The sequence below is a fragment of the Apodemus sylvaticus genome, chromosome 6 (genome assembly GCF_947179515.1).
Source record: "Apodemus sylvaticus chromosome 6, mApoSyl1.1, whole genome shotgun sequence".
Taxonomy (NCBI): Eukaryota; Metazoa; Chordata; class Mammalia; order Rodentia; family Muridae; genus Apodemus; species Apodemus sylvaticus.
Genome location: NC_067477.1, coordinates 98,708,056 through 98,720,291, shown reverse-complemented (window position 1 = coordinate 98,720,291; position 12,236 = coordinate 98,708,056). Strand labels below are relative to the sequence as shown.

Below are 12,236 nucleotides of genomic sequence, written 5' to 3'. Positions count from 1 at the left end.
CTGCGAGTCAACACTAACCATTTTCTTCCTAAAATTGCTTTGATCAGAGTATTTTATCACAGTAGCAGAAGGGAAAGTGAGACAGGAATGTTACCTGTGAGGATAAACATGTATCTTGCAGGACAGTGTATACCTGATGTCAGTGATGGCCATGCTCCTGGGAAGAGAGAGTACATGGGCCATGGAACCAAGGGAGGCTAGTGGACCAATCATGATCACACCCCCCACCCCCAGTGGCCTGCATGAGGATCTGCCTTTCCACCCTACCCGGAGAGACTCTGTAGAGGTTCAGTTCTCTATAAGGAGAAGGCCTCCAGAGGAAGATGCAGTCAGGGTCCCACTGAAATTTCATTTATACCAGGCACCTGGCCACTTGGAGTTTCTAACAATGATGACCAGAGGACAAGAAAAGAAGATATCACCTGAAAGACAACAGTTGGCTCTAAGTGCTAGATATAAGACAGGCTGCCGACTGCCTCTGCTTATGGCCTCTCCTGCAATTATCCCACCAGGCCAGTAAAGGATCTGCCCTCCACGTCTTATACCATGAACAAACATACATCATTCTTTGTTTTTTTCAGGTTTTTTTTTTTTTTTTTTTTTGGTCACAACAGAAGGAAACTAACATAAGAATGTTAACCGAGAGCTCTGAGGATGAGCGTATGTCCATGCTCTTTGACTGTTTATTATTCAGACAGCTATTTTTTCTTTTATCTTACTTTTTTAAAAAAACATTTTATTCTGTCAGTATTTGGAACATTTGAGACTTGGTCCTTGTTGCCTGGTCCCATTTTTTTCTCTAGCCACATTTTACAAGGGCCATTATGGTTTTAATCACTAGCTATATTGGAATACAAATCTGTATCTGTATCTAATCTGTCTATATGTCTATAGTTTACTTGGATGTCTGGTGCAGAGGATGAAGCCAATGAGAAGGTATGGCTGCTGGGGGTGGCAACAGGGTGAGTGTGGGAGACAGGAGCAGAGGGCTGGGAGACAACATAGGGAGCTGCCCTGGTGTAGGGGCAGAAGCGAGTGTCAGTTAGCCAGGTCTCATGCTGATGGAAGTGGACAGTGTAACGCGCAAGCTGGGGTGAAAAGGGAACTGGACAGGGGAAGTAAGTAGGGCCATATTACAAACATTTGTTGTTTACTTTCATAGTAGCAAGAAGCTACCCAGGGAGTTTAAACAAAAGGTGGTGGCCAGCAGCCCTCACCAGATGTGTCACATGGCTCAGCAAGTTGGGAAAACACAAGTGCCTCAATACCCAGAAGGAAGTACCAAAGTGTACCCTACAAGGACAGACATGTAAAGAACAACCCATGTGCAATCAAGGCAAACCTAGCATTAACTAACATTGAACCTCTCTCTTGGAGGACTGTTCACATGAGCACCCTTGGGAAGGACCTGGACATCAGATGCTCTAAGCTGACAGTCAACTGAAAGGTACTCAATCAACCCTCCCCACCAAGGAGAACACACTCACCCTCAGTCAGATCATAGCTACATGGGGCATGTTATGCCCTCTCAAGTACAGTGGGGAGGAAGTTTGCTTCAGCTAGAGAGAAGCAACTCTTTTCCGAAGTGGAAGTTAACGTTTGATCAGTGCGTGCAGGTGATTATTTGGAGCTCAGAGAGTCCCAGGGTGTCCTTGGCTCTGCTCCGTGTTTGCTCACTCTCCTGCTGTCTCCTTGATTTCTTGATTTCATTAGGAGATAGGAGCTTGTAATACTGGGGAGAAATATAAAGCTATTAGTGGGCCATTGTTGAAGTCAGAGCATGCCCTGTTAAGCTTCTTAGAAAACCAGTGGCAGCCAATGATACAGGGATTAAGCGCTCTCTCTCTGTGTGTGTGTGTGTGTGTGTGTGTGTATGTGTGTGTGTGTGTGTGTGTGTGTGTGTGTGTGTGTGTGTGTGATGAGGAACTTAAATGTGAGAAGCCCTGTCAGGAAGGGCACATGGGCTGTTGCTGAATTCAATTACTTTTCCCTCTCACCTCTCCTTTTTGCTGTTTTTCCAGACCCGAAGCACCATTTCCAAATGTTTCTGTCACTTTAGAGCAATGTTGGGTAGTCATTTGGGTGCTCCTGGGCTTCTGCTAATACTTAGAGTTGAAAGGATAATTGGATATGATGGTTAGATTAGAGGATGGGCAGATAAATGACAAAACATCATTTTAGGGCATGTCTGTGAAAGTAGGTGTGTGTGTGTGTGTGTGTGTGTGCATGAATATGCATGCGTATATATGTGCATATTCAAGGCTGACCGTGCCTATGTGTAACCATGCTGAGGTTAGAGGAAGACCTCAAGTGTTCGAAAGTGTCTGCCCTTGAGATCCCTGAAAGTCCGATTTTGACTGTAGGTCCTTCAGGTTGCCTGACAAACTCAAGCAAAAAAGATCAGAACCATGAGCTAGGGCTACTTCTTTCCCTCTTTCTCCTAAATACTCTGAGGGTTGTGGGTACACCAGTATAATGGTGAGACCCACACACGAGGATAGCCTGGTCTTCCTTCCCCATGGGTGCAGTTCTCTGTGTAGTGACTATGGACAAGTTTCTCAGTCTGTTCTTGTCTTGGCCTTCTTGGTTATAGCAGGAGGAATTCGAATATGGTGAGCTTCATAGGCCATTAGCGGCTGTGGCATGGCAAAGACCTCTAACTTCACCTCCCTTTATCTTTGTTCCTAAGCTGTTGAACAGCTGACACCTCCCTCAAGGTCCTTGAGTCCCAGTAGAGGACTTCACGCCCAGGCTGTCGAACCTTGTGCTCAGAAGGAACAGCGGGCTGGCGGGTGCTCCCTTCTTGTTTAACAGATATTTTTAGCTTTTCTAAAACGCTTCTCACTCACTCCAAGTCTTAAAAAGAACTAAACTCTTCCAAAAATGCTAATGTTCTGACAGGAGTTGAGAAGAGTGTGGGCTTTTTTTTCCTTCTTCCCCAAACAATCCCTCACTGACATGGTGAAGGGGGAGCTGGGGTGTAGGAAAACCACACTAGATCCCAGGAGCTAGGGCAGTGGGTTCTGTGAGCTTGTAGTGGGTGAGCTTTCTCAATCAAATTGGTCTTGAATATTTTGGGTTGATTTGTGCATGCTGTATGTGTAGGCTGTATGTGTATGTGTAGTTGTTTCGTGGATGTGTAGTTGTTTCGTGCGTGTGACAGAATCCTGAGGTAAACTAAGAGTTCCTTTTCACCAACCATCCTCTGAGTACATGCAACTTTTTTAAGGTCATAAAATTTTGTTGGTGGCAGCAGGATGGTCAGAGAGCCTGTCTCCAAAGGTGAAACTAAAAGTGACTCCAAACTGAAGCAACAGTTGGCATAGCTGTCAACACTAACTTAGAGATGGCCCAGAGCTTAATGTGCACTGTTTTAGTGGAGGAGCAGAATTCCACCTCTAGCACCCATGCTGGGTGGATTACTACCTATAACTCCTGCTCCAGAGGATTCAATGGCCTTCTCTGGACTCCATAAGCACCTTTAATCACGTGGGATTTTCTCTTCATACACATATACATATTCAAAAAAAGCTTTCAAAGAGTCTCTTTGAGAGGATGTGGTCCAGCTGTAAATTGTTGGTGCTTATAGCTCCTTCTGTCAGCTCCACCAGCTATCTGAGGTACTTTGTCCTCAATGGCCACTTCTTCCCTGGGCTCCCATGTTATCACCTTCACACCACACACAACTTCCATGGAAGACAAGATGTGTCACATCCACACATGCTTCTCAGGGTTACAGGAAAGAGGGAGAGAAACATCCCAGTCCAGTGGCCCCTTGGTGACTGGCACCTTATATGTTATTGTTGTCCTTACTCTTTAGGACAGTCTTGAAATTGGGTCTAATTTATATTTTTGAGTTCCTAGAATTAAGCATAAACTAGACGCTTGGTAACCGCCAAGCTGTTGGATCTCAGACTTTTTGATTTGTGTCTTTCAGAGCTAATTCAAAACTTGTTCATATTCTGAAATAATGATTTGGCCCCATATCTTGGTGAAAAATCAACGTGATTTATTTTCATTTACATCAAATTCAAAGCATGTTGTGAATGCAGCCTCTTAAAGTGGATGCTCAGTATTCCTTTCAGAGATTGTGTATATCAACATCGATCTGAGATCAAAGAATATCTCCCTCCAGCCTGTGATGCTCAGTCCCATTTTCCATGGCCTGAGTGAATATGTCAGGTACAGGAAGGGAGGCCACGTGTCCTCCTCTCTTGTCCTGTATATAGCTCATTTTCTTTTTTCAATTCAAATTTGGAATGATGGCACTCCTTGGGCAGAGTTTTTAGGAGATAGCTTTGTCTAGTCACAGTTGTTTCTCAAGACTTTAAGGCCAGCTTGGAGCTGAGGTCCTTGCAGTCATAATATGATAGTGCTGAGGATATGGACTTAAGTCTGAATTCAGAGCAGCTTGTGAGATTGCAGAGAGATCCAGAAGGTTTGACTCAGTGGTAGTGTCTTGTATGCCTTCTGTTTTTTGTTTGTTTGTTTGTTTTTGTTTGTTTTGGGGGGTGAGTAGAGAGGGTCTGTTACAGACACTATGGGGGTGCGTTATATATATGTTCTGATAGCCCTATTCCAAGGAGGGTGTTATGAGTCTTTCATTTCAGAAATTGAGGAACATCCTGTATATTCTTAGGTCTTCCTGAAGGTAATGCTAATGCATGTAAGCCACTAAAAGCATAGTCATAATAGACTCTATGGTCACAAATATAAAAGATTAAGGTGGCAGAAGGTTGATATTTATGTTTTAGAGAAATTGGTACTTGAAAGGCAAAGGAATAGACATACATTGATCCCTTGTGCTTGAGCAATAAAATTTGCCATAGACATACAGAATAGATGATATTGTCATTAGTTTGTAGATAAGACTTTGAAAATATACCCAGATGTTTATATGATGTCTGAGAAAAGATGGCCATGGGGTCAGGTTTAAGGGGTATATCTTAGGACTTGAGCCATGACTGAAATAGACTTTACCAAGCAAGACTTTCCAGGCTTGTGTTTGATAGTTCTCCAGAGCAACACACTACCTACCTAGGAAGGGGTTTCATTTTGACTTCTGTAGAGTATTATTGTACATAAAAACCAACTTCTAGTTATGCACACACACACACACACACACACACACACACACACACACACTCCATCACCACCATCACCACCAAACACAAAAACAGGAGAAGGAATTAAAAACTAAGATTTAAATAAATACTTGGTAGAAAGAATGAATGAAGACCAAAGGACAGTTAATCAATTTGTTAAAGAAACTAAGGAAAAAGATAGGCACAATAGATGAAATGAGACAGATCTTTTTTACATAATAGTTTGGTTTCAATCTGCAAAAACAAAATGTAGAGTTAGAATTCATAACCAAAGGGGAAATTTAGCAATATAGAAGGGTGTACTTGAGGTAGTAAGCCCATTAGATATGCAGAAGTCTTGGGGAGTCCTTCATGACTCTCCCCATATCATTTTGGAGCACATTGGTCTGGGCTTCAATCATAGTGGGATGAGCTTCCAAAATGCAAACCTCTTGTGTTAGTTGGTTAGTTCTGCCACAGAAAGGGCCACAGTCTGGGTCATTTATGCAACAGGATAGAGCTTGAAGTCAGAGGTCAAGATCTGGTGAGGTTCTGTCTGCCGATACCAATGGGGACCCCATTACACACCAGTCTCCTGGCTTCTGCTGATTTGTTGGCTGTGTCTGGTGGTGGTTGACTGTAGAGCATCACTTTATTCTCTGTCTTCATCTTCATGCGGTTTTCTTGCCTCATTCACAAGCATCCCCCTGGACAGCTTTTGCTCTGTGTTCAGATTTCCCTTCCATGAAGACTGTGATTGATAATTTTGGTTGTCAACTTCTGGAAGAGAAGCTTCTAGGCATAGTTGGGAGGCATTTGATTGACCAGGTTAGTTGAAGTGGGAGGACCCATCTTGAGTATAGGTGGCCCTTCAGGTAGCATCCAAGATGAAAGGGAGTCTGAGAGAAGAGCTCTCCTCTTTGTCTCCTTGCCTCCCAATGTGGACTGAAGACCAGTGGCTGCCCACAAATCCTCTAGGCTTTCAGCTTCAGGTTGTGCTTGCTTAGGCATTTGGACTCATGTACTGAACAGCTACAGGGTTCTCCGCTTTCCTGAGAGCTGAGACAGCTATTGTTGGACTGCCTAGACCATGTTGCATAAGCAATCTAACAAATCCCATTTACTATAGCTTCATGTCATGGGTTCTGATCCTCTAGAAACCTGACTGATACAAAGATACAGGCTATCTTCTATTAAAACCCACTCTAAATAGTTCATTTTAACTGCACCTCTCTATAGACAATTGTTTCCAAATAAAGACAAATCCTAGGCCCTGGAGACAGGCATTTCAGTATATCTTTGTTGAGGAATGCTCTTCATTCATAATACCTGAGTCATGTAATATTTTAGATGAACACGCTGTATGTTTGTAATCATGAGCTAGTATGGATAATTTTTAAAGATATCAAGTTGCAGAGGCCATATTTGTATGATGCTTTTCTTGAAGCTCTTCAACTCTTTCTGCTGACAATGAGTTCTTCCTTTAGTCTTCTGGGGAAAGTTTTCAAGTTTCATTTACCTCATATTTGAGTGTGTATAATGTTTGCTGTAATAGATTCTCAGAAAAAAAATGAAAGTTTGGTAGAAAAAATAATTTTCTTACTTTATTATTTAAAAAACTTGCAAATAAGGAACATTACACACCGAAATTAACCAGATCAAAAGACTATACATCTCAATAAACTCTAGTTAGAATAACCATCGCAAAGGCATGGAGATTTACATAGAACTATACACCTTCACTATGGAATTATTGCATGTACTTATGGAATACCAAAACACCACCAAAAAAATCTATGACAGAGTTATCCCAGGAAAAACAATTACCTTTATTTATATCCTTTTCCAAAACTTACATCTGTCGCCTGTAGTCAGTCCTTCTGCACTATCTAATATTTAGCCTTTTTTGTTCAAGGATGGTTTTACTGAGATTTTTTTGCCTTGTTTCTTTATAATTCTACATTTTTTTTCTTTTTTTTTATTCGATATAATTTATTTACATTTCAAATGATTTCCCCTTTTCTAGCCCCCCCACTCCCCGAAAGTCCCGCAAACCCCCTTCTCTTCCCCTGTCCTCCCACCCACCCCTTCCCACTTCCCGGTTCTGGTTTTGCTGAATACTGTTTCACTGAGTCTTTCCAGAACCAGGGGCCACTCCTCCTTTCTTCTTGTACCTCATTTGATGTGTGGAATATGTTTTGGGTATTCCAGTTTTCTAGGTTAATATCCACTTATTAGTGAGTGCATACCATGATTCACCTTTTGAGTCTGAGTTACCTCACTTAGTATGATATTCTCTAGCTCCATCCATTTGCCTAAGAATTTCATGAATTCATTGTTTCTAATGGCTGAATAGTACTCCATTGTGTAGATATACCACATTTTTTGCATCCACTCTTCTGTTGAGGGATACCTGGGTTCTTTCCAGCATCTGGCAATTACAAATAGGGCTGCTATGAACATAGTAGAACATGTATCCTTATTACATGGTGGGGAGTCTTCTGGGTATATGCCCAGGAGTGGTATAGCAGGATCTTCTGGAAGTAAGGTGCCCAGTTTTCGGAGGAACCGCCAGACTGATTTCCAGAGTCGTTGTACCAATTTGCAACCCCACCAGCAGTGGAGGAGTGTTCCTCTTTCTCCACACCCTCTCCAACACCTGCTGTCTCCTGAATTTTTAATCTTAGCCATTCTGACTGGTGTAAGATGAAATCTTAGGGTTGTTTTGATTTGCATTTCCCTAATGACTAATGAAGTTGAGCATTTTTTAAGATGCTTCTCCGCCATCCGAAGTTCTTCAGGCGAGAATTCTTTGTTTAACTCTGTACCCCATTTTTTAATAGGGTTGTTTGGTTTTCTGGAGTCTAACTTCTTGAGTTCTTTATATATATTGGATATTAGCCCTCTATCTGATGTAGGATTGGTGAAGATCTTTTCCCAATTTGTTGGTTGCCGATTTGTCCTCTTGATGGTGTCCTTTGCCTTACAGAAACTTTGTAATTTTATGAGGTCCCATTTGTCAATTCTTGCTCTTAGAGCATACGCTATTGGTGTTCTGTTCAGAAACTTTCTCCCTGTGCCGATGTCCTCAAGGGTCTTCCCCAGTTTCTTTTCTATTAGCTTCAGAGTGTCTGGCTTTATGTGGAGGTCCTTGATCCATTTGGATTTGAGCTTAGTACAAGGAGACAAGGATGGATCAATTCGCATTCTTCTGCATGCTGACCTCCAGTTGAACCAGCACCATTTGTTGAAAAGGCTATCTTTTTTCCATTGGATGTTTTCAGCCTCTTTGTCGAGGATCAAGTGGCCATAGGTGTGTGGGTTCATTTCTGGATCTTCAATCCTGTTCCATTGATCCTCCTGCCTGTCGCTGTACCAATACCATGCAGTTTTTAACACTATTGCTCTGTAGTATTGCTTGAGGTCAGGGATACTGATTCCCCCAGATTTCCTTTTGTTGCTGAGAATAGTTTTAGCTATCCTGGGTTTTTTGTTGTTCCAGATGAATTTGATAATTGCTCTTTCTAACTCTGTGAAGAATTGAGTTGGGATTTTGATGGGTATTGCATTGAATCTGTATAGTGCTTTAGGCAAAATGGCCATTTTAACTATATTGATTCTACCGATCCATGAGCATGGGAGGTTTTCCCATTTTTTGAGGTCTTCTTCCATTTCCTTCTTCAGAGTCTTGAAGTTCTTGTCATACAGATCTTTCACATGTTTGGTAAGAGTCACCCCAAGATACTTTATACTGTTTGTGGCTATTGTGAAGGGGGTCATTTCCCTAATTTCTTTCTCAGCCTGCTTATCCTTTGAGTATAGGAAGGCCACTGATTTGCTTGAGTTGATTTTATAACCTGCCACTTTGCTGAAGTTGTTTATCAGCTGTAGGAGCTCTCTAGTGGAGTTCTTTGGGTCACTTAGGTAGACGATCATGTCGTCTGCAAATAATGATAGTTTGACTTCTTCCTTTCCAATTTGTATCCCTTTGACCTCCTTATGTTGTCGAATTGCCCGAGCTAGTACCTCAAGTACAATATTGAAAAGATAAGGAGAAAGGGGGCAGCCTTGTCTGGTCCCTGATTTCAGTGGGATTGCTTCAAGTTTCTCTCCATTTAGTTTGATGCTGGCTACCGGTTTGCTGTATATTGCTTTTACTATGTTTAGGTATGGGCCTTGAATTCCTGTTCTCTCCAAGACTTTAAGCATGAAGGGATGCTGAATTTTGTCAAATGCTTTTTCAGCATCCAATGAAATGACCATGTGGTTTTGTTCTTTGAGTCTGTTTATGTAGTGGATTGTATTGATGGATTTCCGTATATTGAACCAACCCTGCATTCCCGGGATAAAGCCTACTTGATCATGGTGGATGATCGTTTTGATGTGTTCTTGGATTCGGTTGGCAAGAATTTTATTGAGTATTTTTGCATCGATGTTCATAAGGGAAATTGGTCTGAAGTTCTCTTTCTTTGTTGGATCTTTGTGTGGCTTTGGTATCAGCGTAATTGTGGCTTTGTAGAAGGAAATGGGTAGTGTTCCTTCTGTTTCTATTTTGTGGAATAGTTTGAAGAGTATTGGTGTTAACTCTTCTTTGAAGGTCTGGTAGAATTCTGCACTGAAGCCATCTGGTCCTGTGCTTTTTTTGGTTGGAAGACTTTCTATGACTCCTTCTATTTCTTTAGGCATTATGGGACTGTTTAGATGGTCTAGTTGGTCCTGAGTTAATTTTGGTATTTGGTATCTGTCAAGGAAATTGTCCATTTCCTCCAGATTCTCCAGTTGTGTTGAGTATAGGCTCTTGTAGTAGGATCTGATGATTTTTTGGATTTCCTCAGTTTCCGTTGTTATATCTCCCTTTTCATTTCTAAGTTTGTTAATTTGGATACTTTCTCTGTGCCCTTTGGTCAGTCTGGCTAAGGGTTTATCTATCTTGTTGATTTTCTCAAAGAACCAGCTCCTGGTATTGTTGATTTTTTGTATGGTTCTCTTTGTTTCTACTTGATTGATTTCGGCCCTGAGTTTGATGATTTCCTGCCTTCTACTCCTCCTGGGCGAAATAGCTTCTTTTTGTTCTAGGGCTTTCAGGTGTGTCATTAAGCTGGTAATGTATGTTCTCTCCATTTTCTTTTTGGAGGCACTCAGGGCTATGAGTTTTCCTCTTAGCACTGCTTTCATTGTGTCCCATAGATTTGGGTATGTTGTGTTTTCATTTTCATTGTGTTCTAAAAAGTCTTTAATTTCTTTCTTTATTTCTTCCTTGACCAAGGTATCATTGAGTAGAGTATTGTTCAGTTTCCACGTGTATGTGGGCTTTCTGTTGTTTCTGTTGCTATTGAAGACCACTTTTACTCCATAGTGATCAGATAGGAGGCATGGGATTAGTTCGATCTTCTTATATTTGTTGAGGTCTGTCTTGTGACCAATTATATGGTCGATTTTGGAGAAGGTACCATGAGGTGCTGAGAAAAAGGTATATTCTTTTGTTTTAGGATAGAATGTTCTATATATATCTGTTAAATCTAATTGGTCCAAAGCTTCAATTAGTTTCATTGTGTCCCTGTTTAGTTTCTGTTTTCCTGATCGGTCCATTGAGGAAAGTGCAGTGTTGACGTCACCCACAATTATTGTGTTAGGTGCAATGTGTGCTTTTAGTTTTAATAAAGTTTCTTTTACGAAAGAGGGTGCCCTTGCATTTGGGGCATAGATGTTCAGGATTGACAGTTCTTCTTTTTGTATTTTTCCTTTGACCAGCAAGAAGTGTCCCTCAGGGTCTCTTTTGATGACTTTGGGTTGAAAGTCAATTTTATCTGATATTAAAATGGCTACTCCAGCTTGTTTCCTGAGACCATTTGCTTGTAAAATTGTCTTCCAGCCTTTTACTCTAAGGTAGTGTTTGTCTTTGACCCTGAGGTGTGTTTCCTGTAAGCAGCAAAATGTAGGGTCCTGTTTACATATCCATTCAGTTAGTCTGTGTCTTTTTATTGGGGCATTAAGTCCATTGATGTTAAGAGATATTAAGGAATAGTGATTGTTACTTCCTATCATTTTTGACGTTATTTTTTAAATTTGAATGCTTAACTTCTTTTGGGTTTGATGAAGGGTTACTATCTTGTTTTTTCCAGGGTGAAGCTTCCCTCCTTGTATTGGTGTTGTCCTCCTATTATCCTTTTTAGGGCCGGGTTTGTGGATAGATATTGGGTAAACTTGGTTTTGTCATGAAATATCTTAGTTTCTCCATCTATGGTGATTGAGAGTTTTGCTGGATATAGTAGTTTTGGTTGGCATTTGTGTTCTCTTAGAGTCTGCATGAGATCTGCCCAGGACCTTCTAGCCTTCATAGTCTCAGGTGAAAAGTCTGCTGTGATTCTGATAGGTCTTCCTTTATATGTTACTTGGCCTTTTTCTCTTACTGCCTTTAGTATTCTTTCTTTGTTTAGAACATTTGGTGTTTTGATTATTATGTGACGGGAAGTATTTCTGTTCTGGTCCAGTCTGTTTGGCGTTCTGTAGGCTTCTTGTATATTCATGGGCATCTCTCTCTTTAGGTTAGGGAAGTTTTCTTCCATAATTTTATTGAAGATGTTTGCTGGCCCTTTAAGTTGTAAATCTTCACTCTCATCTATGCCTATAATCCTTAGGTTTGGTCTTCTCATTGTGTCCTGGATTTCCTGGATATTTTGGGTTACAAGCTTTTTGCATTTTGCATTTTCTTTAACTGTTGAGTCCATGTTTTCTATGGAATCTTCAGCATCTGAGATTCTTTCTTCTATCTCTTGTATTCTGTTGTTGATATTTGCATCTCTGTCCCCTGATTTCTTCCCAAGGCTTTCTATCTCCAAAGTTGTCTCCCTTTGAGTTTTCTTAGTTGTTTCTACTTCTGATTTTAGATCCTGGATGGTTTTGCTTAGCTCCTTCACTTGAATGTTTGTGTTTTCCTGTAATTCTTTAAGAGATTTTTGTGTTTTGTCTTTCATGACCTCAGCCTGTTGACCAAAGTTCTCCTGTATTTCTTTAAGTGTTTTCTGCATTTCCTCCTTGTTGGCTTTTGTATTCTCCTGGATTTCTTTCAATGATTTTTGTGTTTCCCTTGCAAGGGCTTCTAACTTTTGATCCATTTTCTCCTGAATTTCTTTATGTATGTCCTTCATGTGT

At 41.0% G+C, this 12,236-nt stretch overlaps 1 long non-coding RNA gene across 1 annotated transcript in view; it reads left to right on the top strand.

Annotated features, from left to right (window-relative positions):
• Positions 1-1,251: 1,251 nt before the first annotated feature.
• The window catches only part of LOC127686708 (uncharacterized), an 80,428-nt gene continuing 69,443 nt past the window's right edge, over positions 1,252-12,236 (top strand). The window contains exon 1 of the long non-coding RNA XR_007978230.1: positions 1,252-1,447. This is a non-coding gene — a long non-coding RNA (uncharacterized LOC127686708). The remainder of the gene's footprint in view (positions 1,448-12,236) is intronic.